At 36.4% G+C, this 23,680-nt stretch overlaps 1 pseudogene; it reads right to left on the reverse strand.

The window, feature by feature from the left end:
- Nucleotides 1-9,947: 9,947 nt before the first annotated feature.
- LOC142159506 (translocating chain-associated membrane protein 1-like 1) lies at nt 9,948-19,289 on the reverse strand (annotated as a pseudogene).
- Nucleotides 19,290-23,680: the final 4,391 nt, after the last annotated feature.

The raw sequence follows: 23,680 nt of genomic DNA on the forward strand, positions 1-23,680 counted from the left end.
GAAAGAGGGAATGAGGGAGATTGACATCTAGGAGGAATGTTTACAATTTACAACTCAAATTAACTAGAAAATATAATCAAAGAAATAAGGAGAACATCATTTGAAATTGTTTTGTTAATAGAAATTTGTTTTAGAAATTGATCAAATCAACTCTAGTCGATTGAATCAATAATTATGCTTTACTTAAGATTTGAGTTCAATTCATAATTCAGCATCTCCTACATATCCTACATCTAGTATAAATCAATTGATTTTTGAGAAAATGATGCAGCTGCTGAACTGTTTTAGCAACTTTAATTTGTAAAATATACATTGAATTGTTGAGTGGATAGCTAAATATAATCTAGTGCCAATGTTCTTAGGTAAAGCAACAAGTAAATATATCTTTTAAAATGTAGAGATCCTCACTTGTCAATTAAAAAGAGTTTTGCAAACCTTTAATCATGTATGTGAATTGTTTTTGTCTACAAGAGATTTCCCTTAAGGGCTATTAATGGCTAGATCCAATGTAATATTAAAGTCTACTTGTAACATTAGCAAACTCCTTTTTTTAATAGAGATATATGTTTTCCATTAGAGCACTTTATTTTATGAGGCTAAGGTTTTATACATGATTGTGACAATGTTTCAGTGACAATGGACTCCAAGAGACCTACAATCCAATGATGAATAGAAAGAGATGAGTGCTTCATGTTCTTTCAAGTAAAGTAAGTCTGTCATTGCAAAATGTACTTATCATGCTTCTGCCATCATTCATTTTGCAGGTGAATTGATTTATTTATTATACTTCCATGAGTATATAAGCTTTAAATTTAAAAAGTGTAATTTAAATTAAAAATATACAACACCCTGTTTAGAAGTATCATTGCTTTCTCTTAGATGAAAATCTAAAACATATTGTCATAATTTGTTGTATATTAAAACAATCATGCTCTGTGCATTGTGAAAAAATGAGTGATAGCTTCTATATCAGAGGCAAGCATGGAAAAAATCTTACATATCTTATAATGGCTTCTTTTAGATGGTCATTTTCATTTTAATCTGTTCCAAGCTATTTTTTACTAATTCTTGATACACTTTTTGCAAGACATGAAAAGAATATCCATGATCTTACCCAATGTACCATTCTGCATGCTTATGGGCCCACTACCACATTATCATTAACTTAATATCTACTTGGGACTACTTTTAGATTATTAGCTGCACCTTAAATAAGCTCCACAACTTCATATCTAAAATTAATTGTTAATTGGGGAAAGACTGTCAGCCCAAGTTCATAAATAGAGTGCATACCAATCTCAATCTTGTGGACATGTTATTCAGGTATAATGGGATAATAGGCTTTCTAAAGTGTTAGAATTATAATAGAATTATATTATTAGAATTATAATTTATGAAATGTTGAACTTGAAGAGCCTGTATCTTTTCAAGTATGTAACTATGTTTGTGTAATGGCAACGCTAGTTTTTTGTTTCATATAGATAACTTTTGCTGTCTTATCCACTTAACATTTTAAAATGTTTTTGCCAAACTGGGGGAGTTGTCTTTTACTGAAGGTCGATTATATAAACAGTGATAAAAAAAAATCCTATTTATGGGATCTCTCAAAGTCAAAGCAACTATAAGTGACCGGTTTACCGAGTTTAAAAAATCTTTAAATTATCTGACAATGAAATGAGTTCTTCATAGAGCATTCGACAAGACATATTGTGTAAACTAAATAGTTTATTATATTTACTAAATAATAAATCATCATTTCTCATGCATGAAAGTTTTATAACTATGCAGTCGTGTTTCAGGAAACTGATGCAATAGAGAAACATTTGTGTGTCATAGTGTGAGAATATGTTTACTCTTATTTAATTAAAGAGAATGGTGAATAGAAATCAATATTTGTTAAAGACAATAATGCTCTGTTATTGGAGTTTACTTTTCTGTTTCCAGTTAAAAAAAGAACGTTTTAAACTAAATATCCCTATAAATATTTGGAGCTATAAAATATATTACATTGCATTCATTTGCATTCTGCAAAATGAAAGGTAATTTATTTGCTCAGATATAATATTAGCATATTCTAAAATGTAAGAGTAAGATATCAATCTGGTATATTTAAAGAGGAATTACTTTTAAATATGTTTCAAATTCTTCAGGCACACTATCTGTAGAGTTAAAATCAATTAAAAAAGCAATATCACATGCCAGAAAACCATGGAATAGATTATTAAAATGCATAAATGGCTTAAAATAGTTTCACGGGAGTTTCTGATATTCCACAGTTATTTAAAAGGAGCAACTGAACTAATAACACTGTACCAGATGTTCAGTGCTGAAATGGCTAGGCTCTATTTCAGCTGAGTCAAGCACTTTTTGCAAAGCATCATGGGACATGTCTTGCAGAGCAGCAGATGAAATCAGGTGTTGAGCACAGAGGGAGAACAGTTTACTATAAACAGTTTTAATGATCTCAGCAAAAACTTTGTTTCATGAAGAGAGGAAAAAAAATGTTCTACGAAACAAGAGAATGTTAATAACTTTACAAGATGAATGTTTGCTTTCCTATAGACATTAAGTCATTTTTGTGCAGCATTTGCAGAATACATAAACTAAATTATGGAACAATTTGCGGGGGCTTTGATACAATAGCTTTAAAACTGCATTCCAAGGTGTACAGATCTGCAGGGGAGGAGTGAATATGCACTAATTTAATTGGCAAACTGTAGTTTTTCTACTGAGTGTTGATTTGTAAATTTATTTCATGTGAGAATTTGCCTACACACCTCTGTGTTAAGGGAATTTCTTTTTTTTTTAATGTTTTTCCAGCTACTGGAAATATTGTTGCTGGCATTAAATCCACATTACCATTAATAATAAAGTCAGTAAAAAGCATTACAGTATATAAATTACTTATAATAAAATCATATTATGTGTGATTTGAATACATTAACATTTATTTTATTAAATAAAAGCTTAAAAAGTGAGTAAGAAAACAAACAAATAAAAAGCAATATATTATATTGATAAAACGTGTAACAACCAAGCATCAGATTTCAATTCAGAAGTTTTAAAACTCTGGCTATGTGTATATATGTATATATTTATATACAGAAACACACATGTATATATTTACTTGCAGGATAGGATGCACTCAGTACAGATATATAGAATCAGAATTATTGGTCAAGGTCCATAAAATAGAAATAACTACACAATGTTCAACAAATTTGAACGGACCAATACAAGCTTCGACAAAGGTTTAACATTTAATGAAGAAAAAGGTACATTACAGTCATGCTCAATGATCGTTTTAGTTTTTAAACTTTGATACAGTGTAGAAAGCCCCCGAAGAAAGTTTGAGACAAGGAAAAAGTTGTTGGGCATGACTTCTTAATCTACCTTTTCCTTCATTAAATGTTAAACCTTTTTCTATGCCTGCGCTGGACTGTACAAATTTACTAGTTTATATGGTTTTATATATATCATCATCATCATTTATTTATATAGCGCCACTAATTTTGCAGTGCTGTACAGAGAACTCACATAAGTCCCTGCCCCATTGGGGCTTACAGTCTAAATTCCCTAACATGCAAACTCCACACAGATAAGGCCATGGTCGGGAATTGAACTCATGACCCCAGCGCTGTGAGGCAGATGATATATATATATATATATATATATATATATATATATATATATATATATATAATTAAGCAAGTGATCTGCTGTCTTAGTAATATGACATGAGATACGCATATAATATATATATATATATATATATATATCGGGCCAGCAAACAGATATAAAATGGCGCTCACAACCACAACGTAGTCACAATAATTCAGTATCAAAAACAGGAAAATTCCAGATGTGTATATAACTCAAGTATGAGTGGCAGCCGCGATGACCTGTAGCCAGATGGTTAGTCCGGAAATGGAAACACTGCAACAGAAGACAGGCAAGGCGCCTCAATGTGTATTATCACTTGTATAGCATAAATGGATGTAATATATTGCGTACCATAAGGTATTAGTAGGTCGTCTAGTCAGAGAAGGGAAATCCTCCTGATAGGTTGTTCCTCCCAATGGTTCAAATATCGGACAATGCAAAAAACAAAGAACAACATAGAATAGTATTGTCAAGATGTGAGATCACACCACCTGTGAATATATACACCACCTATAGGGCTTCCTTAGCGTTAAAAAACACCTAAGCCCAGGATAAAAACAACTGTAGTATATGGGACACCCGTGTGCTCCAACCATATAAAGAAATATAAACTGCGTACCAGATGGTCTCTCCAAATTGGCATGGGATTGTTTCTTTAGAAGATCAAATCTGTACTCTCTCCCTCCCAATCTTAATCATTGGCAGCAGTAATGACAAGAAAAGGAGGTGTAAATAATACAATAGCACTTTATTAAAAAAGGTAAATCAATGCACCTACATCAAGGAGTGCAGATAGATGCTGATAAAGTAGGCTCAACACGTTTTGTCCCGGTAAAATGGGACTTCATCAGGAGCAAAAATAGCAGATACATATACATCGTGAATTACCGGCCTTAAATAGAGCCCAAACGCCATCTTGGCGCATGCGTGGATGCCGCCAGTCACTGCGCATGCGTCAGAACAACTTTATTAATCCCCACAATACAAACACATATCGGATTGATACAAAGAATCCGTGTATACAATATTTAAATGGAACCGCATACATGCCCCATATAAAATGATGGTGATGTCTCAAGATGTTATTGTTCATCTCATCAACAAAAGTGTATCACTATGGAATAGAACACACAACCAACATTATATCCAATGCCGGACAAAACTCGTGACATAGAAATGGCAATGACTTAAAAACAAACAATTATACACAATATGAATATATATACAGTGATCAATATTAACAAAAGATTAGTCAACATTATATAATAACCATTTACCTTATCCACTGAACCAAAAACTGGTTATAACTTCCCAGGTGCAAACGCCGATATCGCTCATCACTGCATATATGTCAAATCAGCCTAACTTAGCACTAACAAAGAGTATATCCAAAACGGAGTATACCCAATTTTTGCAAGATTTGCTAACCACTTACAACTATATATCTATTCATCAATAATAGTAATATCTAATTAAAGTGAAAGTGTTGTCTTAAACTACTATCACCAATGAAAATATGTATGTCTGAATAACCTCTTGCAGGACCATATACTAAAATTATATCCCATTTTAAAAAATGACCACAACGTCATATTAATTACTATATGAGTGCCATAGACATGTATATAAAAAAAACCCAACTAGATGACCTGGGTTCCATTCATATTACCACTAAATACAAAAACCCACTATATGGCTTGAATAGATAACACAGAAAATGAAACTACTGAAGGGGAGGGAGGGGGGAAAAATACCACAATAGGCTAGTATATATCTCCCTTCTGTATCCCAATCCATATAGTAAACCGATACAGCATAAGATGTTGCTACATTCTATATCACTAAAAAGATATAAAAAACAACCTAAAATATATATCCCAGATCCACATCAAAACTGATGACAGTATGATAGAGCGTCATAGGACCCAGAAATTTTACATTATAAAAAAGGGGCTAACTCATAGTTCTCATTAAGTCCAGATGGAGTCATAGTACCTAATTGGAAAATCCAAAAAATTTCTCGTTGAGAAAGTTTACGCTGTATAAATTTAAGATGTTTTGGATCACTGTTATGGTTTTGTGCAAAATGTCTAGAGACTGAATGACTTTGTACTCCGTTTTTAATGTTACGGATATGCTCCTGAACACGCAATTTTAAAAGACGTTTGGTCTTACCAACGTACTTCAATTTACAGGAGCATTCCAACATATAAATAACGGAAGTTGTTAAACAATCCATCCGCTGCTTGACCTTAAATTTCCTACTGTTATCATAATTGTAAAAAAATGTTACCGCTGGATTCATGTACTGACATACATTACAATGAGTACACTTCACTGATCCTATCTTATCTGGTATGAAACTGGAGGGTCTCTGGGTAGTTTTATTATTTAGGAGTAGACTTGGAGCTATCAGTTCCTTCAAACTACGATTTTTCCGAAAGATTAGGAGTGGTTTGTCCGGGAGTATTGTAGAGAGAATCGGATCTCTCTGTAAAATACCCCAATGTTTTCTTAAAGTTGACCTGACCAGATTTTCTCCACTATTAAATTCTGTAATGAAAGGTATAATTTCACCTTTATCTGGTTTAGTGGTATATCTCAATGTTTCTGCCCTATCCTTCTGTTTAATTTTCTTGGTAGCCTCATTGAGAACCTGATGTGGGTATCCCCTTTCTTTGAAGCGATCAACATAAATACTAAGTTGTTGCTCAAAGTCATTGTTACAGCTATAATTTCTTTTTATCCTATTAAACTGAGAAAAAGAAATATTCTCTTTCCATTTTCTCTGATGACAGCTGTTAAAGTGTAGATAGCTGTTTGTGTCAACATGCTTGATATAGTTTTTAGTGATCACCTGTATATCGTTTAATGTTAAAACAAGATCCAGATATACACGGATTCTTTGTATCAATCAGAAATGCTAACCGCTAAGCCACCATGCACTTCAGGACCTCACAATGCAGCCCTCTAACCTTTAAAAGGGCCGACCATTGACCTAAATTTTAGCAATAAGTTAAATCAATTAATTTAAACAGAGAGAGAGCTATCTATCTGTAAGAACATATCAGCATGTATTTTGAACAAATGTTACAAGCTATAGCAAATATATTTGACAATAAGGTAGTAATGAGCTGGGTGCCACTCTAAGGGCTGCATTCGACCCAAGGACACATAAAGAGAGACACAGCAGTGATGTAGCTTTTCCTACATTTGACAAGTTTGTCAAATGTATGTGTCAAAACTTCAACAAAAGCTGAAATGGAAACTAAATTTAGGGGTTACTTAGAGCAATGGGAAAAACTATTTCTCTCTAAAAATTTAAAATTAGTATATTGGGGGTATTTACTACCAGATAAAGCACAAACACAAAATATGCTGATCTTCTTCATCCCAAGGTGTAGGAAAAAGTGTTTAGACCCTTTATTTCTGCAGTGCTGTGCAGATAACTCACTCACATCAGTCCCTGCCCCATTGGAGCTTACAGTCTAAATTCCATACACATACACTGAGAAAGACTAAGGTCAATTTAATAGCAGCCAATTAACCTACTAGTATGTTTTTGGAGTGTGGGAGGAAACCCAGGCAAACACAGGGAGAACATACAAACTCCACACAGATAAGGCCATGGTCAGGAATCAAATGCATGACCTCAGTGCTGTGAGGCAAACATGCTAACTACTAAACCACTGTGCTGCCCACATGATGTCCTTATGGTTTCAATGTAACTAGACACACTGTTAATCCTGACCAAATTTCTGGCAAATAAGGTTCTATTACATTTACACTGTTACACTTCACAAACTGATATCTCCTAATTTATCATTATCTTCTTTTAAGGGGCCACATAGTTTGAAAGAGAGGACTGCCTCTCAAAAAAAACTTTTCTGCAGTGTAGTGGTTGAGTGCTGCATGCTATAGGATGTCATTGCACACCAACATGATCACATAATAATTCACCAACACTTCCCTCAGCCCCTATGTGGTAAGACATACCACCATTGTGGCAGTACAAGTATGATATTATTTTTTTTTATCTCTGAACACCATATATACTATTTACTAAACTGCGGGCTTGCAAAAGTGGAGATGTTGCCTATAGCAACCAGTCAGATTCTAGCTTTCATTTTCTAGAATATACTAAATAAATGATATCTACAATCTGATTGGTTGCTATAGGCAACATCTCCACTTTTTCAAACCCGCAGTTTAGTAAATATACCCACATGAGTGCTAAGGATGAGTGGGATGCATCCTTAGTTCTTTAGTTGTATATGTGGAGGACGAGTCCCACTCATATTTAGCACCAATGGGCTTAATATTCTTATATGTTATTGAGATATATAAACCCAAAGTGATTTGCAACTTTTTTTTTAAGTCGGAATGGTGTTTTTGCAAGCAAAGAAAATTTAACTTACTGATCATGTGGAGTAAAAGGACCTCAATCACATACATGAAGATTGCATTTTTGATGCATAGTTTACTATGAATGAGTAAAATTATTAAATTAATACAATGGACCTCATTTGAAAAGTGCCCTGGATACATAGTGCAAACTGCAATTGTTTTCCACCAGTGCACCTAGATGGTCCACTTCAAGGTGCTACTCTCTGTTTTCAGAAGTCGCTTATGCAAACTAGAAGTGCACCAGGTTTAATCTGAAGAAATCTAAAACATGCAGTATGCAGTCAAATTCCAACATCTTACAACATTAGAATCACCTCTTTCATTAAGTTAAACCTTTCTATATTTCTACAAAAATTTCTCTTGCTTTAGTTGTGAGTGGTTTAACGTAAACATGACATTGGGGCTACCTTTATCACATGTGAAACTTTTGGATATATACATTGGTCAAATTGCACCTCCTCCCTTCTGCCAGAGCAAACTTATACTCTTCTTAAAATGCTACTATCTTGCTCCAAAACTCCTTCTACTCTGGCATACAGTATGACAAAATTCCTTTTCATTTTTTATAAGTTGGTTTTCTGATTTAGTGCTCCTTTAACATTAAATAAATGCTGGTATTTTCTTGCATGACATGTATTTCTAAATCCTTAAATTGTATTTTTGAAAAACATTGACTGCAACAAGACAATTAAATTTTCTTTAAGTGCATGGGTTTTATTTATTTTGTATAAATTTATTAGCTTGCACATGCCTAAAAATATCCCAGTACAAATGACATTAACCAAGCGCACACTGAGAATTTTAATTACATTGTATTAAAGTTGTTTATCTGTAAATTAAATTTAATAATTTTAATTAATTTGTATGGGTCCCATGAAGCACAAGCATTATAGAGTCTGGGACTGCTGACTGTCAGCAGAATAACTTTATTACAAATAACATATTTTCTTTCAGGTACGCAAGAATATTGTTTATGAAGCAAACATAAAGTTAAGAATTAAATGGATGATATTGTGTAATATCGTTTTTTCACTATGACAGTATTTCATACATTTCATTGCTAACTCATTTTTCTTTTACTTAATTTATATTGAACAGACAAATTCATATATAAGTATAAAGTCTATATAGAATACTGCAGTGCCACAGTTCATCTAATAAAGCTGGTGTCAATGCTGTTTATACGCATTGCAGACCAACAAATGGATCTAGGGGGAGAGTGCTGGGGAATACTAGGGAGGGTTTTGGCGAAAATAAGCAAAAATACTGAAGATCCCTTTAACAATAAAGCAATCTCGTTGCACATATGCATATATGGATAAAGCACATTATATTTTTCCCAGTTCAATTATTTTTGATTTATAGTTTTTAATCAAATCAGAAAAAAGTTGGCTGTAAAAATACTGAAAACATTCCTGTTGGCATAACAAATGAGCAGGATGCTGGAACTGTGCATGAAAGCAACAATTAACAACACTGCTGATTTGAAAGTAAGTTAAAAATGCTCCAGTTTTGCACTTATTTACCAATTACCACTCAATGGGTTATGTATAATTTTACATTTGGAATTCACTGATTTGTGGATAGTGACTAATATTTGTCTTTGACAAGAAAGAAGATTACTTTTCCTAGCCAATGCAAACCCAGTTAGACCATTTTTTTGTGTAAACATTCAAGATATGGCTCATTTTTTCTCCCATATTTGCATATTTTTGTTTGATTGAGACAGTTCTAGAGCTAAAACAAATGCTACAAAACTATGAACAAAGAAAACTGTACAGTCTCCAGATCATGGCATATGACCACTTAGAAACACATTGTATTATTTGTTGTAAATGTAAAATTTCTAGGCAATTACTCTTTGGGAGCAGAGTACATCAGTTGCAAATTGTTTTCTTTTTATGGCTGCAAGGAAAATGTAGATGGATTTTGAAGTTTCCAGAACTAAAGTACAATTCTTAATTCTTTTATTGAGAGAATTCAAAGCCAACAGTATTGACAGAGAGTACAAGTGTGTAGATGGCCCAGTACAAACAGAACATACCATGAGGTAAGCCTATTTTTCATTACTGAAATAAAAAAGAATGACATGCATGGAAAAGAAACTCTACAAAGTAATGGAGAAGAACAACAAGACCAAAATGATTGAGGTTTACTCTATATGTGTCCATAATATAAAATATATATAGTATAATATAAATCAGCTGATGGGGAATATCTTCCTGTTTTTTTCCAATAAACAAAGCTCTGGAAAGGCATAAAACCAGTAGGCCAATTGGCAAAAGCATAAAAATATTTTCTGGAATGGTAAACTTGTTGGATCCAAAAGAGAGTTCTCTAAGACAATGATGCTAATGCCCAAAACACATGAGAAAAAAGTAAAGAAACACTAATGTTGTCCAGACTTAATGAACTTGCCTTGTGTTTTATCTTGGAAAAGTGCATGTGCCTATTAATTTTATCTAATATATTCTTGTATAACATCATGTCATATTATTGCCACAAGTATATAAAAAAATTGTGTCCATATCTTTGATGCCATACTGATACTATGCAATTTGTTCAATGAGAACACCTTCCACTGAAATGGAGACGTTATAGTGTAGTGTGATAAATATGACTGACACTTTTACTGTAATCCCAAACATAAGCATGAGTAAGAAGAGCATGACCTGACAAGAAACAATGTCCTCATGGTTTTGCATTATAAACTCAACACCGGCAGTGTCTTACAGCTCTTCTTTGAAGATAACCATGATGACGAATAGTGCTCATCTTCTACATGGTACATGGGACTATCAAGGAATAGTTTTGGTGGCCCTCTGGGCCCTACATACATGTGTATATGTGAAGAATCACTGTGGAAGGTTTGCTTTTCCACAGCTGTCTAAAAAGGAAAAAGGCCAAGTGCCAGTGATTGAGGCTGTGCTTGTGACCATTGTGCTTTGTATGCAATTGGTATGGTCACTGCTTTGTAGCAACATGGCGCAATAAAGCTTACAGTATACTCTTATTGCTGATTTTATATTGGACACCTTAGGGTACAGTGGGAAATGCTTTAGTGTTAGTGTAGCTTGCTTGTGGTGAAGATTCCAGTGTGGGAAATGTATTTGATAATCCAAGCCTGTGTGTTTGTGATGATGTTTTTGTAATTTATGAGATATTGTCATAGTTTTAACAATAAACTGTTTTGTAAGGTATACACCTATCTAGGTGTGAACCTTTGTTGCATATAGCATGGCAGTCAGGGGGTGTTGAAAGCCATCATCCAGAAGCCCAGGATTGCAATGGGCTCATTCTGATTTTATACTAAATTGCATGCACTGCTCTCTTACAGTACAATATATTATATGATATCACAGTAAAACAGTGTTATTGTGTATTACTGTGTGCTGTAAAGTCTATTCCAAACCCTTTCTGTGAACACCAATAACCAGACTACACATACTCTTTACCTAAAGCAGACCCTTTCCCTTAAGCTAAATATGCACTCCATTGTCACCAAGACTTCTGTATGGAGTTATTGTTGTTTACCACTCATGGTAACAGTATTTAAAATGGATGAGAAAGGCAAGGTTACACAACCCAGGATCAGGAATCAGGACAGAGATAAATTAGAAAATCATAAGGTCAAATGAAGGTCAGAAGAAGATAAAGGCCAGGGCTGACAGAGAGCAATCAAAATCAAGGGTTCAGGGTTCAAGTAATAGCAAATTAAAATTATAATTGACAGTAAGAAATTGGGAGAATTAGGTGGGATGTGTCTATGAAAGTGTCTATGCAAAACACCCCACGAGATGCATACAGATACAGCAAGTGTTAAGCAGGCTCCTGGCACATTATCAATTTATCATATTGTTCTATTCATCAGTTTTTTGCATCATGTTACTTTAAAGTAACTCCAAAAATTATTATTATCTTTGCTTTTAGTACTAGTACTTTCCATATTTTGTGAAAGTGACTCATTCAAGATTCAGCTTGTAGAATAGATGTACCTGCAGCAAGGATGCAACAATCACCAATCTTACACAATAGGTGTAACTTTAGGTGTGAAAGGTATGTTTTTTAAAGTAATTTTGTGGTAGACCTCTTGCAGGTCAGTTACATTAGTCTCATAGGGTTTTCTAATGTATTTATTGATTAGAATACATTGGACTGCTATAAACACCATTAGGCACTTGTGCTTTTTTTACATCTGTATTTTGAGTTTTACATATCTTAAGATAGTTCAACTTGTAAAATTGTGGGGAGTCAGGCAGGTGGGATGGGATGTCATGAGATAGGCTTTTCCACATGCCAGAAGTCCCCCCCCATGGTTGGCCTGGTTAGAGCGAGAGAAGTAGGGGCTGCTGCGGGAAGGTGGGGACAGGCTGTCACTGTGTGTCTGTGTTTGTGACCTGGATTACTGTCAGTCTTCCCGGACCAGACTTTGTTACTTCTTTTTATTTCATTTTTGGGGGTTTGTCTTTAATTTGTTATTTATTTATGTATTATTATTTTTAAACATTTTATTTATACATAATGAAAAAAAATACAATTGCCCTTTACAATATAAAAAAGTAGCAGTATACATTATATTAATACAAACTATTAAGAAAAACCTTTCATACATCCTGTGTTGTAGATTTTCTAATACAATTTCTTTTACTATGATTTTTATCTTCTCCATATTCATATCCATAAACACTTGTTTTCAAAATTAAATACCAAAGTGTAAATAAGAGCTAAAAAAAAGAAAAAGAATAAACAAAAGGAGAAAGAGGGTTGGTTACCCAGTCCACTTAATTTAACCCTTCAAATTAGCATACAACTGTAATCTACAATACCATCATTATAAAATATAAAGCCACAATATATTATCCCCAATAGCTCCTCTTATAAACTTTTCAGTAGTTCAATCAAATACTTTCATGATGATAACTTGTGACTCATCTGATAAAGATTCTATAATTAGTCCCCATTTGTTATAAAAACATTTCACACCTTTCTTTACATCTGAGAGAGAGTTGCTACATCTGAGAGAGTTGCCCTCCTATCGAAATAAAGAACATCTAACAACTCTGATTTTACCACATTAAGTACGGTTGAGGAAACCAAAATCTAATTTCTCAATAAAATTTTCTTTGCTATAGTCACTATGATTTACAATATTGGTTTAACATCTCTTTCGGGGAGATCCAATGACCAATTCCGTAAATCCGCAAATAATAATGCCTTATAATCTTTACATAATGAAATGTGGAAAATAGAAATTATAAACATCATAACCTTATCCCAAAATCTAATTATCTTTCTGCAAGACCAAAAATTATGTATCAGCGTAGCTCCGCCATGTTTACACTTAGGACATCGTCTTGTCTCAGTAAATATCATATGTTTTTGCTGATGTTGAAATATATATGCCATATTAATAGTCTTATAGTGTACTTCCTGTAAATTAGCTGATGAAAGAATTTTCTGTGTTCAATCCAAATTATCCAAGAGAGATCCCAATCCAGGCAGATCGGTTAGATCTCTCTGTCATTAATTTCTTAGACCAAATAATATTTGGATCTCTTGTTACCTGTTTTCTGTAATTATACCAAACCCTATATTTATTTGTCCTTATGAATTGTAGAAAGGCTTCAAAGACATCTGATGATAGAAAGTCAGATTTATATTGAGAAACAGTCATAGCATAGTGTCTAGTCTGTAGATACGTGTATAAAGTACCTCCAGAGTCGAAAACATCTTTAATAGCTGCAATTTCTTTTTTTTCCCACATTACAAAATAGCATTGGCTAAACCACGATTGTCCCAAAACGTAATACCTTTAGTATATACAGTATTACGGCGATAAGAATTTGTAATCGACACCCAGGCTTTGTAAGTATGAGTAAATAATATAGTCTGTGGGCGACTTATAGGAATTAATGTCTTTGGCCAATGGAGTAAGGCAGCACTTGAGTATGGGGCAAAAATGTCTTCTTCAAGACTTTTATTAGTATAAGATTCATGATCTAAAAGCCAATCCAAGTCATATCTAAGCAAAGTTGATCTAGAAAAAGACATATTGTCTGGAAATCCAATCCCTTCATGTTTCTATCTAAAGTAAGTTAAGTTCTACCAATTTTTGGTTTCTTAGGTTGCCAAAGAAATTTCAGAAATAGCTTAGTACAAGTAAGAGCATCTATTTTAGTTATACTAATAGGTGACATCTGAAGAACATTTGCCAATTTTGAAAATAAAACGCTTTTATGAACTACATTCCAACCCAATAAAGGCAGATGTAAATTTTTCCAATTATTTAATATTTTTACTATATGTTTTATTATTGGTGCAAAATGACTTCCATATAAACCCTATAATTGTGATGTTATATATATATATATATATATATATATATATATATATATGCCCAAATATTTAAATTTCTCTCTTTCTTTTCCCAAACTGAGATACCACCGCTGGTCAATTAAAAATATATTGTGAACCAGACAGTTCAGATTTCTGGACATTGATCTTATATCCAGCAAAACATCCAAAGTTATATATAATATCCAAAATATAGGTAATAGAGACCGCAGGTTGAGACACCATTAATAACATGTTGTCTGCAAATAATGCCAGCTTAATTCATTATTGCCCACCATAATACCTTGATATTCTCTGCTTTTCCTTAATGCAATTGCTAAAGGCTCTAAAGCCAAAGCAAATAGCAGTGGAGAAAGAGAGCAACCCTGCCTTGTCCCCCTCTGTACTACAAATGATGGAGAAATATAACCATTAGTTATGATCTGTGTAGATGGTTCAGTATATAAAGTGTGAAAAGTCTGTATAAAGTCATCTGAGAATCCAAATTTATGTAAGGATTCAAACAAATGGTTCCATATTGAATGCCTTCTCGCAGTGTCGGACTGGGGCATGAAGGGCCCACCAGGGGACAGCAACGCTAGGGGCCCACCAGAGGGGGTGTGACCAACCATCAAAGAGGCGAGACCAGACACTAGAGGGGGAGTGGTCAGCCCACAAAGGACAGCTAGCACAATAGTGTAGTATATAAAGAATGCAGTGTGTATAAAGAGTACAGTCTTGATCTGCACCTTAGATTGGGCAGAACAGTCACCAAAAATCGGGATTATCCCACTAGACCAGGCTTGACTAACCTGTGGCACTCCAGGTGTTGTGAAACTACAAGCCTCAGCATGCTTTACCAATATATAGCAGCCTATTGCTGGAAGGGTATGCTGGGACTTGTAGTTTCACAAAACCTGGAGTGCCACAGGTTAGCCAAGCCTGCACTGGACTCAGAACATTTGACAGACTGTCCTACCTGTTCTTGTCACCACCTGTGGCTGCTGGTTTCTTTAGCTGCGACTTGTCTGGATCCTGGAATGTTGAGGGGTCCTATTTGGAAAAAATAATGGGTACATTTAGAAAATTCCAACCAGCCCCGGCGTTAAATCAATAGGACCCACATTTAATACTTAGGACATCCTCCAGCCCCAACATAAAAGTAATAGTATTCCCATTTAATAAACCTATTTCCCTCTTAACAGACAGCCCCTGCAATAAATTAATCACATTTACATATAATAAATATACCTATTTCCTGCAACTGTGACTGCCATTAAATAATTCATATTCACATTTAATAAATATACCTCATGCTCCTCAAACTCAGCCCCACATTCAATTAAAAGCGCTCAAACCACCCCATCTTAAATTAATAGTCCCCACTATAAAATTAAATTGCCCCATCTTCACCCTACAAAGAAAATAGCACCCATTATTTAGCCACCACCTACCACACACATTACATTGTCACAAGCCCATTGTGCCATCACACACACACTACTACGCCCCTTTATCACCATGATGTGTCTCCTTATAATCACACTGCACCCTCCATGCTGCTTTTGCTCCACCCTTCTCCTGGCTCCCCTTCACACACTGCCATACTGTCTGTGCTCCCCCTTCACTCTGCCATGCTCCCCCTTCACTCTGCCATGCTCCCCCTTCTCTGTTCCATGCTCCCCCTTCTCTGTTCCATGCTCCCCCTTCTCTGTTCCATGCTCCTATTTCTGTTCCATGCCCCCCTTCTCTGTTCCATGCTCCTATTTCTGTTCCATGCTCCCCCTTCTCTGTTCCATGCTCCTATTTCTGTTCCATGCTCCCCCTTCTCTTTTCCATGCTCCTATTTCTGTTCCATGCTCCCCCTTCTCTGTTCCATGTTCCCCCTTCTCTGTTCCATGTTCCTATTTCTGTTCCATGCTCCCCCTTCTCTGTTCCATGTTACCCCTTCTCTGTTCCATACTTCTATTTCTGTTCCATGCTCCTATTTCTGTTCCATGCTCCCCCTTCCCTGTTCCATGTTCCCCCTTCTCTGTTCCATACTTCTATTTCTGTTCCATGCTCCTATTTCTGTTCCATGCTCCCCCTTCTCTGTTCCATGCTCCCCCTTCTCTGTTCCATGCTCCCCCTTCTCTGTTCCATGTCCCCCCTTCTCTGTTCCATACTTCTATTTCTGTTACATGCTCCTATTTCTGTCCATGCTCCCCCTTCTCTGTTCCATGCTCTCCCTTCTCTGTTCCATGCTCTCCCTTCTCTGTTCCATGCTCCCTCTTCTCTGTTTCATGCTCCCCCTTCTCTGTTCCATGTTCCCCCTTCTCTGTTCCATACTTCTATTTCTGTTCCATGCTCCCCCTTTTCTGTTCCATGTTCCCCCTTCTCTGTTCCATACTTCTATTTCTGTTCCATGCTCCTATTTCTGTTCCATGCTCCCCCTTCTCTGTTCCATGCTCTCCCTTCTCTGTTCCATGCTCTCCCTTCTCTGTTCCATGCTCCCCCTTCTCTGTTACATGCTCCCCCTTCTCTGTTCCATGTTCCCCCTTCTCTGTTCCATACTTCTATTTCTGTTCCATGCTCCCCCTTTTCTGTTCCATGTTCCCCCTTCTCTGTTCCATACTTCTATTTCTGTTCCATGCTCCTATTTCTGTTCCATGCTCCCCCTTCTCTGTTCCATGCTCTCCCTTCTCTGTTCAATGCTCTCCCTTCTCTGTTCCATGCTCCCCCTTCTCTGTTCCATGCTCCCCCTTCTCTGTTCCATGTTCCCCCTTCTCTGTTCCATACTTCTATTTCTGTTCCATGCTCCCCCTTCTCTGTTCCATGCTCCCCCTTCTCTGTTCCATACTTCTATTTCTGTTCCATGCTCCTATTTCTGTTCCATGCTCCCCCTTCTCTGTTCCATGCTCCCCCTTCTCTGTTCCATGTTCCCCCTTCTCTGTTCCATACTTCTATTTCTGTTCCATGCTCCTATTTCTGTTTCATGCTCCCCCTTCTCTGTTCCATGTTCCCCCTTCTCTGTTCCATACTCCTATTTCTGTTCCATGCTCCTATTTCTGTTTCATGCTCCCCCTTCTTTGTTCCATGTTCCCCCTTCTCTGTTCCATACTCCTATTTCTGTTCCATGCTCCCCCTTCTCTGTTCCATGCTCCCCTATCACTTACCCTTTCTATCTGCTTCTTCCTTTTCTTCTCCTCTGTCTTGCCGGCGCTCCTTACTGAACGTCGGGCGTGATGACGTCACGCCCGGCATTCAGTGCGAACGGAGCCGGCGCTGCGGTCACGTGAGGTTTTTTTTTTTACTATTAAAGTTTCTAGCTCCCCCCACCAACGAAGAGGGGAGTGATTCATGGTCGGGGTTTACCGGTGGATAGTCCAGTCCATCGGCGGGCCAGTCCGACCCTGCCTTCTTGGCAATCAGGATCTGTTGAATCCCTCCCTTGTTTTGGAAGAACTTTTATAATAGCTCTATTAAAATGAATAGGGATAGGGTGTCATTGCATTATAGAATTATATAGATTAACTAATGGTTCAGTAAAATATGGTTGCAGTATTCTATACATTTCCCACTAAGTCCATCTGGACCCAGGGATTTAACGGTCTTTAAATGTCTAATTACCTTTGTCACTTCTTCAGCCATAATTGGAGTTAATAAAGTTTCCATCTGATTACTTGTAACTTATGCGACTTTAATATTTTCCCAAAAAATGTGCTTAGCTTTTACATCAGTTAATAGTTGGCTATATAGTTTGTGATAAAAATTCTTTAAAACCCCAATTATATCATACCCCCTACATTACAGCTTCTTACTATCATTTATTAAGGCTGCAATATTGATATTCGGTCCTTTTCCTCTAGGCAAATTAGATAGAAATCTCCCTGATTTATTTCCATACTTCGAATACTGGAATTTACTTATTTAAACATAATTAGTCTGAGTCATAATTACTTCTGGGTCACTACTTTATCAAAGGTTTCCTTTTTCTGATTATATATCCTTTATTTCAAGAACAAAGACAGGTTTTGTCAGGCACCGGACCCACTGACCACTTGGTTGGGGTCTGGCGCTCCCATCTACCTCTTTGCTGCTGCCCTGCTCTCCTCATCAGGTCTTTGTGGTTTGCACTGGCGGGCACCATCTTCCCTGACATGAACTGCGCATTCACGGACCCGGTCTTTTTAAAACTCCATTCATTCATTCTATTGGCTAATTGCCTGTCAGCCCTGTTTATTTAAAGTACCTGCTTCATTACCTGGGAGCAAAATATTCAGGTCTCCTCATCTGTCTGGACGTGTTCTACCCTGGCTCCTGTTTTCTTGCTGCTGCAGAGTATTACTACCTGTGCTGCTTCCAGTTCTCCAGTGCTGTACTAAATATTCCTGCTGCAGAGTGTTACTACCTGTGCTGCTTCTAGTTCTCTGGTGCAGCACTCTATCATCCTATTGCAGTGTGTTAAAACCTGTAAGATACCTACCTGCAGATCAACGCACCTCCTTGTGATCCTGACTCTAGGGGCTTCCCAGCTCCCCAGGACCTCTGTGTTATATCAACCTGCATATTATCGCATCTCCTCGTGATCCTAACTCTAGAGGCTGCCTAGTTCTGAAGGATCCCTGTGCTTTGTCCTTTTGCAGACCATCACTCCTCCAAGCCTTCTCACATCACACCTCAAATACTCCTCTCAACAAATATTCCTTCTTCAGTCTCCTGGTTCTCCTTTCAGTCTCGCTTGTCACACTCCTTGAGAATCGCAACCTGCGGTTAGGGATCCACATAGTCCAAATTCCCTTGCGGGGCTCCCTGTGAAATATCTCTCTCTCTGCAAGACTACGCGCTTCTAGGAGGGTTGTGGTAATTTCTTTTTTATCCAGGAATATCGTTGCATCGTCAGCCATCTTGAAATCTCTATAATCTTTCCCATCAAAAATAGGCAAACATGCTTGGTACCTTAATGCAAACTTACAGAAATCTTGTAGTCTTATAGATACTGAGGAAAATTATTTTCTATCTCCAATTATAATCAATAACTCTGATATAAAAGCAGTCTGCCATTTTCCCAAGCAATGGTTCCCATTTTCCTAGCCGCAGACTAAAATAACATATTTTGGGTATAGTTACGACATTTAAATATAACTGTTCTTGCAGTTTGAGTCCCACTATCCCTCGGGGGACCAAGGCAATGAGCTCTTTCAATTATAACTCCTTTTTGGTCTTCTGGTATCTGCAGCAAAGCCGGAAAAGTAACTGATAAAAATGATCATGCATGGCCTTTTATCGTTTCTGGTGAGCCTGACATACACAGATTATTTTGTCTGGACCTTTTTTCTAGATCATCTATCTTATTTATAATTTTTTGATAAATTTTGCAGAGAAGAGACTTGAACTTTGAAGTCTGCTATATTTTAAAATTCTCCCCAATGTTTTGCACATTATTATGCACTTGCTAAGTCATATGAGACACCTGATCATTTAACAATTGTATAGCTTCCCTGAATTTACTGGCTTGAGCCTCATACATTCCATTGTTTCTTTTATTGCATGGACTACCTCTGCATAAAATACTGTGGGGGTGCAAACGCAGGTGCGGAAACTGTAACTAGTAACAATGAATCAGACATAGCACTACTAGTTGCTGTATCAGGTGCCTCTGAGACACTTCCTCTTACATGTTGAATTTCACTAGAATCCACTTTTTTTCCGATCTCAGTCATTTCTTACATGCTGCGATTTAGAGATATCCAGCATATTTCTGAATTTGTCCATACTATTACCAAAATTTTTTCAATTACAATTTTCAAACCTCTTTTTATCAACTTTTAAATGTTTTTAAGATTAGCACTTGCTACCATTATAGTGGCTCTCGGAGTGTAACTGTCTTGCTACTTTACATCTTCCTTGTGTATATAATCTTTAGTAATCTTATGTCTTTGTTACACAGTCATTATATCTTTATATAAAGCCATGTAGTATACAGGGCAGGTAAAAAATCAGTATCTATAGAAAAAATAGATCTCAGATAGATCTCAATATGAATATAGAGTATTCTGATGGGGCAAAGACATTTACTGACTGAAATCCCCGGGAGTTTAGGTTAGATGTTTCTCCCTGCAGCATGTGTCTGTAACTGAGGTTTAACCGACCTCCTGAATATCAGTGGGGATATATAATAATGCTTGTGTCGGCCGAGATATCCAAGATGGTTGACTGGGAGTTTATTTGCCCATTTGATTGTAGGGCTGAAATCCGGTGAAAATACTAAGGGATCCAGCGGGGAGCTCTCCCACCTTTTCCCAGACTCGTATACCACCAGTTGGCTCAAATGCAGCTGCCTCCTCCGAGTTTCACAGAACCTTGATACATAGTGCTGCTGGGGAGATCAATATCAGCGTGTTTGTCCAGCTGGACACTCCTACCTGAAGTCTGTCTTTAATTTGTTATTAATTTAACTATTATTTTGTAACTGCTTAGAGGGGATATAGAGTTAGATGAGAGACAGAAACATTTTAGTGTTAGATTTCATAATAAGAAGATGCCTTCCTTTTGCATGTGTCTTATAGCAGCAAACCACCCTCTTCTCTGTCTCTATACCTCTCTTCTGTCAGGAAGATTGTACATCAGAACATGCGGGAAGTGTATGACATCACTTGCATTCCACATTTTTATCTCCACAAAGCTTTTTCACTAGCAGCCAGCAAAGAAGTTTCACAATATCCAGAAATCAAGAGTATTGGACAAAACTTCCAGTGCTTGTGAGTTCCTGCCTGGAAGAAGAAGGAGGAAGATATTTCAAGTTTAAAGTGCATTACAGTATTAAAATCCCCAGGCAGAATTAAGTCAACTGTTGATGTTAATTAGAAAAGTGTAAACAAACTCTGGTATATTAGCCCTACATTCATAAACTGAGTAGATTGTAATCTGTGTGCCTAGTAGTGTGCCCTTTAAACCCAAGAACTTACCATCTGGATCTGAGCGTATGTCTATCATAGTGAACTGAATGTGCGTAGATAGGAGAATGCCCACACCTCTCTTTATAACTGATGATAATGCAAAATTCAGAAAACATGCCATTTGGGCAAGCAACCTTCTCCAACTTGGATGCAATGTGAACAGAGGACGTAGGGGATATAAGTGATCAGATGGTTGGTTCCCATGCAGTGAAAACATATGTGCAGCCATAAATGTCATTGGTCTGTCAATAAAATATATAGAACCAAATAAACAATAACTTACAAAACAGTTAAGGTGGTATCAAGCTCTTAGTGCTTGATAGATTTATATGAAGAAGAGCATGCAAATAACATAAGCAATCTCTTTTATAATCAGAGCAAACTAGGAATAGTGAAATCTGTTTTTCTCTGTAACAGTCATAAACCATGTGACAATATAGGTTACTATTTCAAGAGCTGAAGCGACTGTTTTCTGGAGCATCTTGGTGGGAATCTTGGATCGACGGATAGATAGATTCAGAGTTCAAAGCTTGCAGAAATGTTTCAGCTTCAGCTAGGTGTTTGAGAGCTTTTAATTAATTTCTGTAAGGTAGGATAATCATCCACAATGGAAAACCCAGGCAGTATGGGATGCCCTTTTAGCATAAATAAGTTGTATTTTGTCATAATAAAACTCTTTTAGCCAATGTAAATTGATCTAAATGTTCGTAGACCTCCAGGATGCCATTTCTGAAAGTGATGTTATGTATATTTGTAGCTATTAATAATGTAGCCTGAGGATAACACATCTTGGTGAGAGTCCATTTGGTGATCTGGACATAAAATATCTGTGCATTCTGTCTATGTGGATAGGCTGTGTGATATGTTTGCAAGTGAGAGGCCACTGATTTCTTTTTAGTTGGTGCACCTATTTCTAGTTTAGCATATTCTTGTTTGTCTTGTCTTTCAGATAAAAAAAATTGGTTTTATAAGTCTGCAAGCTTATCATATGTGACCGTATAGCTATGCCACACTACCAATAATTTGTGTAATATCTTTGGAATCTGTTTAAATTTTTTTAGTGGATCTGATTTCATCTTGATTGGAAATCTTAACATCCTACAAGATATCTTTCAATTCCTCCTTAGTAGCTTATGAGAAGGTCTTAATATCCTCTGTCTGATCTGACCGTGTGGATTGCCTGGATTAAGCACAGTGCCATGTAACTTTTAGGAATTCTGTGAGAAGTCCTTATCCATGAATTTGTGACAAAAGTCAGAGCAACTTTGGTATAAATGTGCTTTATTAGAATAGCGTGTTTTCAAGCAGCCATCTCGGAAGAGATATGTCACTTCATCCAACATGTCGATTTTTTTCCATTAAAATAATCAGATTATAACCTTTATTTGATCATTTTTTTGTTCAATATCTCTATCTGCAAACCCCTTGTGCTTTTTTATGATCCTTTTATTAATTTCAAGTGAAATCAGACACGAACCTTACAAAACCACTAACCAATTTTTTGATGGGATCTTGCATGTCTCTTACACATTTAGGACAACACAAAACTATATGATTCCTATCCACAAGACTTGTTTCTTTGTATGCTCGATTGCAGTACTGTATTTTCCTTACCTGGAGATGAGTCTCAACAAAATGGCATAACATTCTCCTTGCCTCATATGAACACAAACTATCATGTCTTACTTAGTCAGGTTTTCATTCCCAACAATCCAGACACTGTAATTACTTTTGGTCAATGATTTGTTCACTGCTAAATCTAAAGGCTACTCACTTCTAATTCTCATTGACCTCTTTGATACATTTGACATTTTCATCCACTTATTTCTCATAGAAATGCGGCATCACCACGGTCCTCAGGACACTGTCCTATCCTGGTTGTCAACCTACTTATTAAACAACTCATTCTGTATTCATTGAATCCAACTCTGCTTCCTCTATTAGTTAGATCCCCCACAAGGGGGGCATGTGCTCTCCTAAGTCTATACCACTTCTTCTGGAAAACTAACAACAGTCAAAAAACTTAGAGGTTCATTTGGGTTTCATTATCCCCTCTATGTGAATGACAAACAAGTATTTCTGCCATGTATCAAAGAAACATATCTAGAACATACGTGTATCTCAAACAAGACACTGCAAAATACCTAATTTCTACATTCATAAATTTCCAAAGTCACTATTGCAATACCCCTGTTAGTGGTATTCCCTATACCAGAGTTTCACCCTCAAAATAAATTTACAATTTTAATGCAGAGGCTAGCTTGTTTTCATTGCTAACCATTATACTGCCTCTCTGGCTCTGGCAGTCCCGTCATTGGTTGCCTATACTTTACAGAATC

This window comes from Mixophyes fleayi, chromosome 5 (genome assembly GCF_038048845.1).
Source record: "Mixophyes fleayi isolate aMixFle1 chromosome 5, aMixFle1.hap1, whole genome shotgun sequence".
Lineage (NCBI taxonomy): Eukaryota > Metazoa > Chordata > Amphibia > Anura > Limnodynastidae > Mixophyes > Mixophyes fleayi.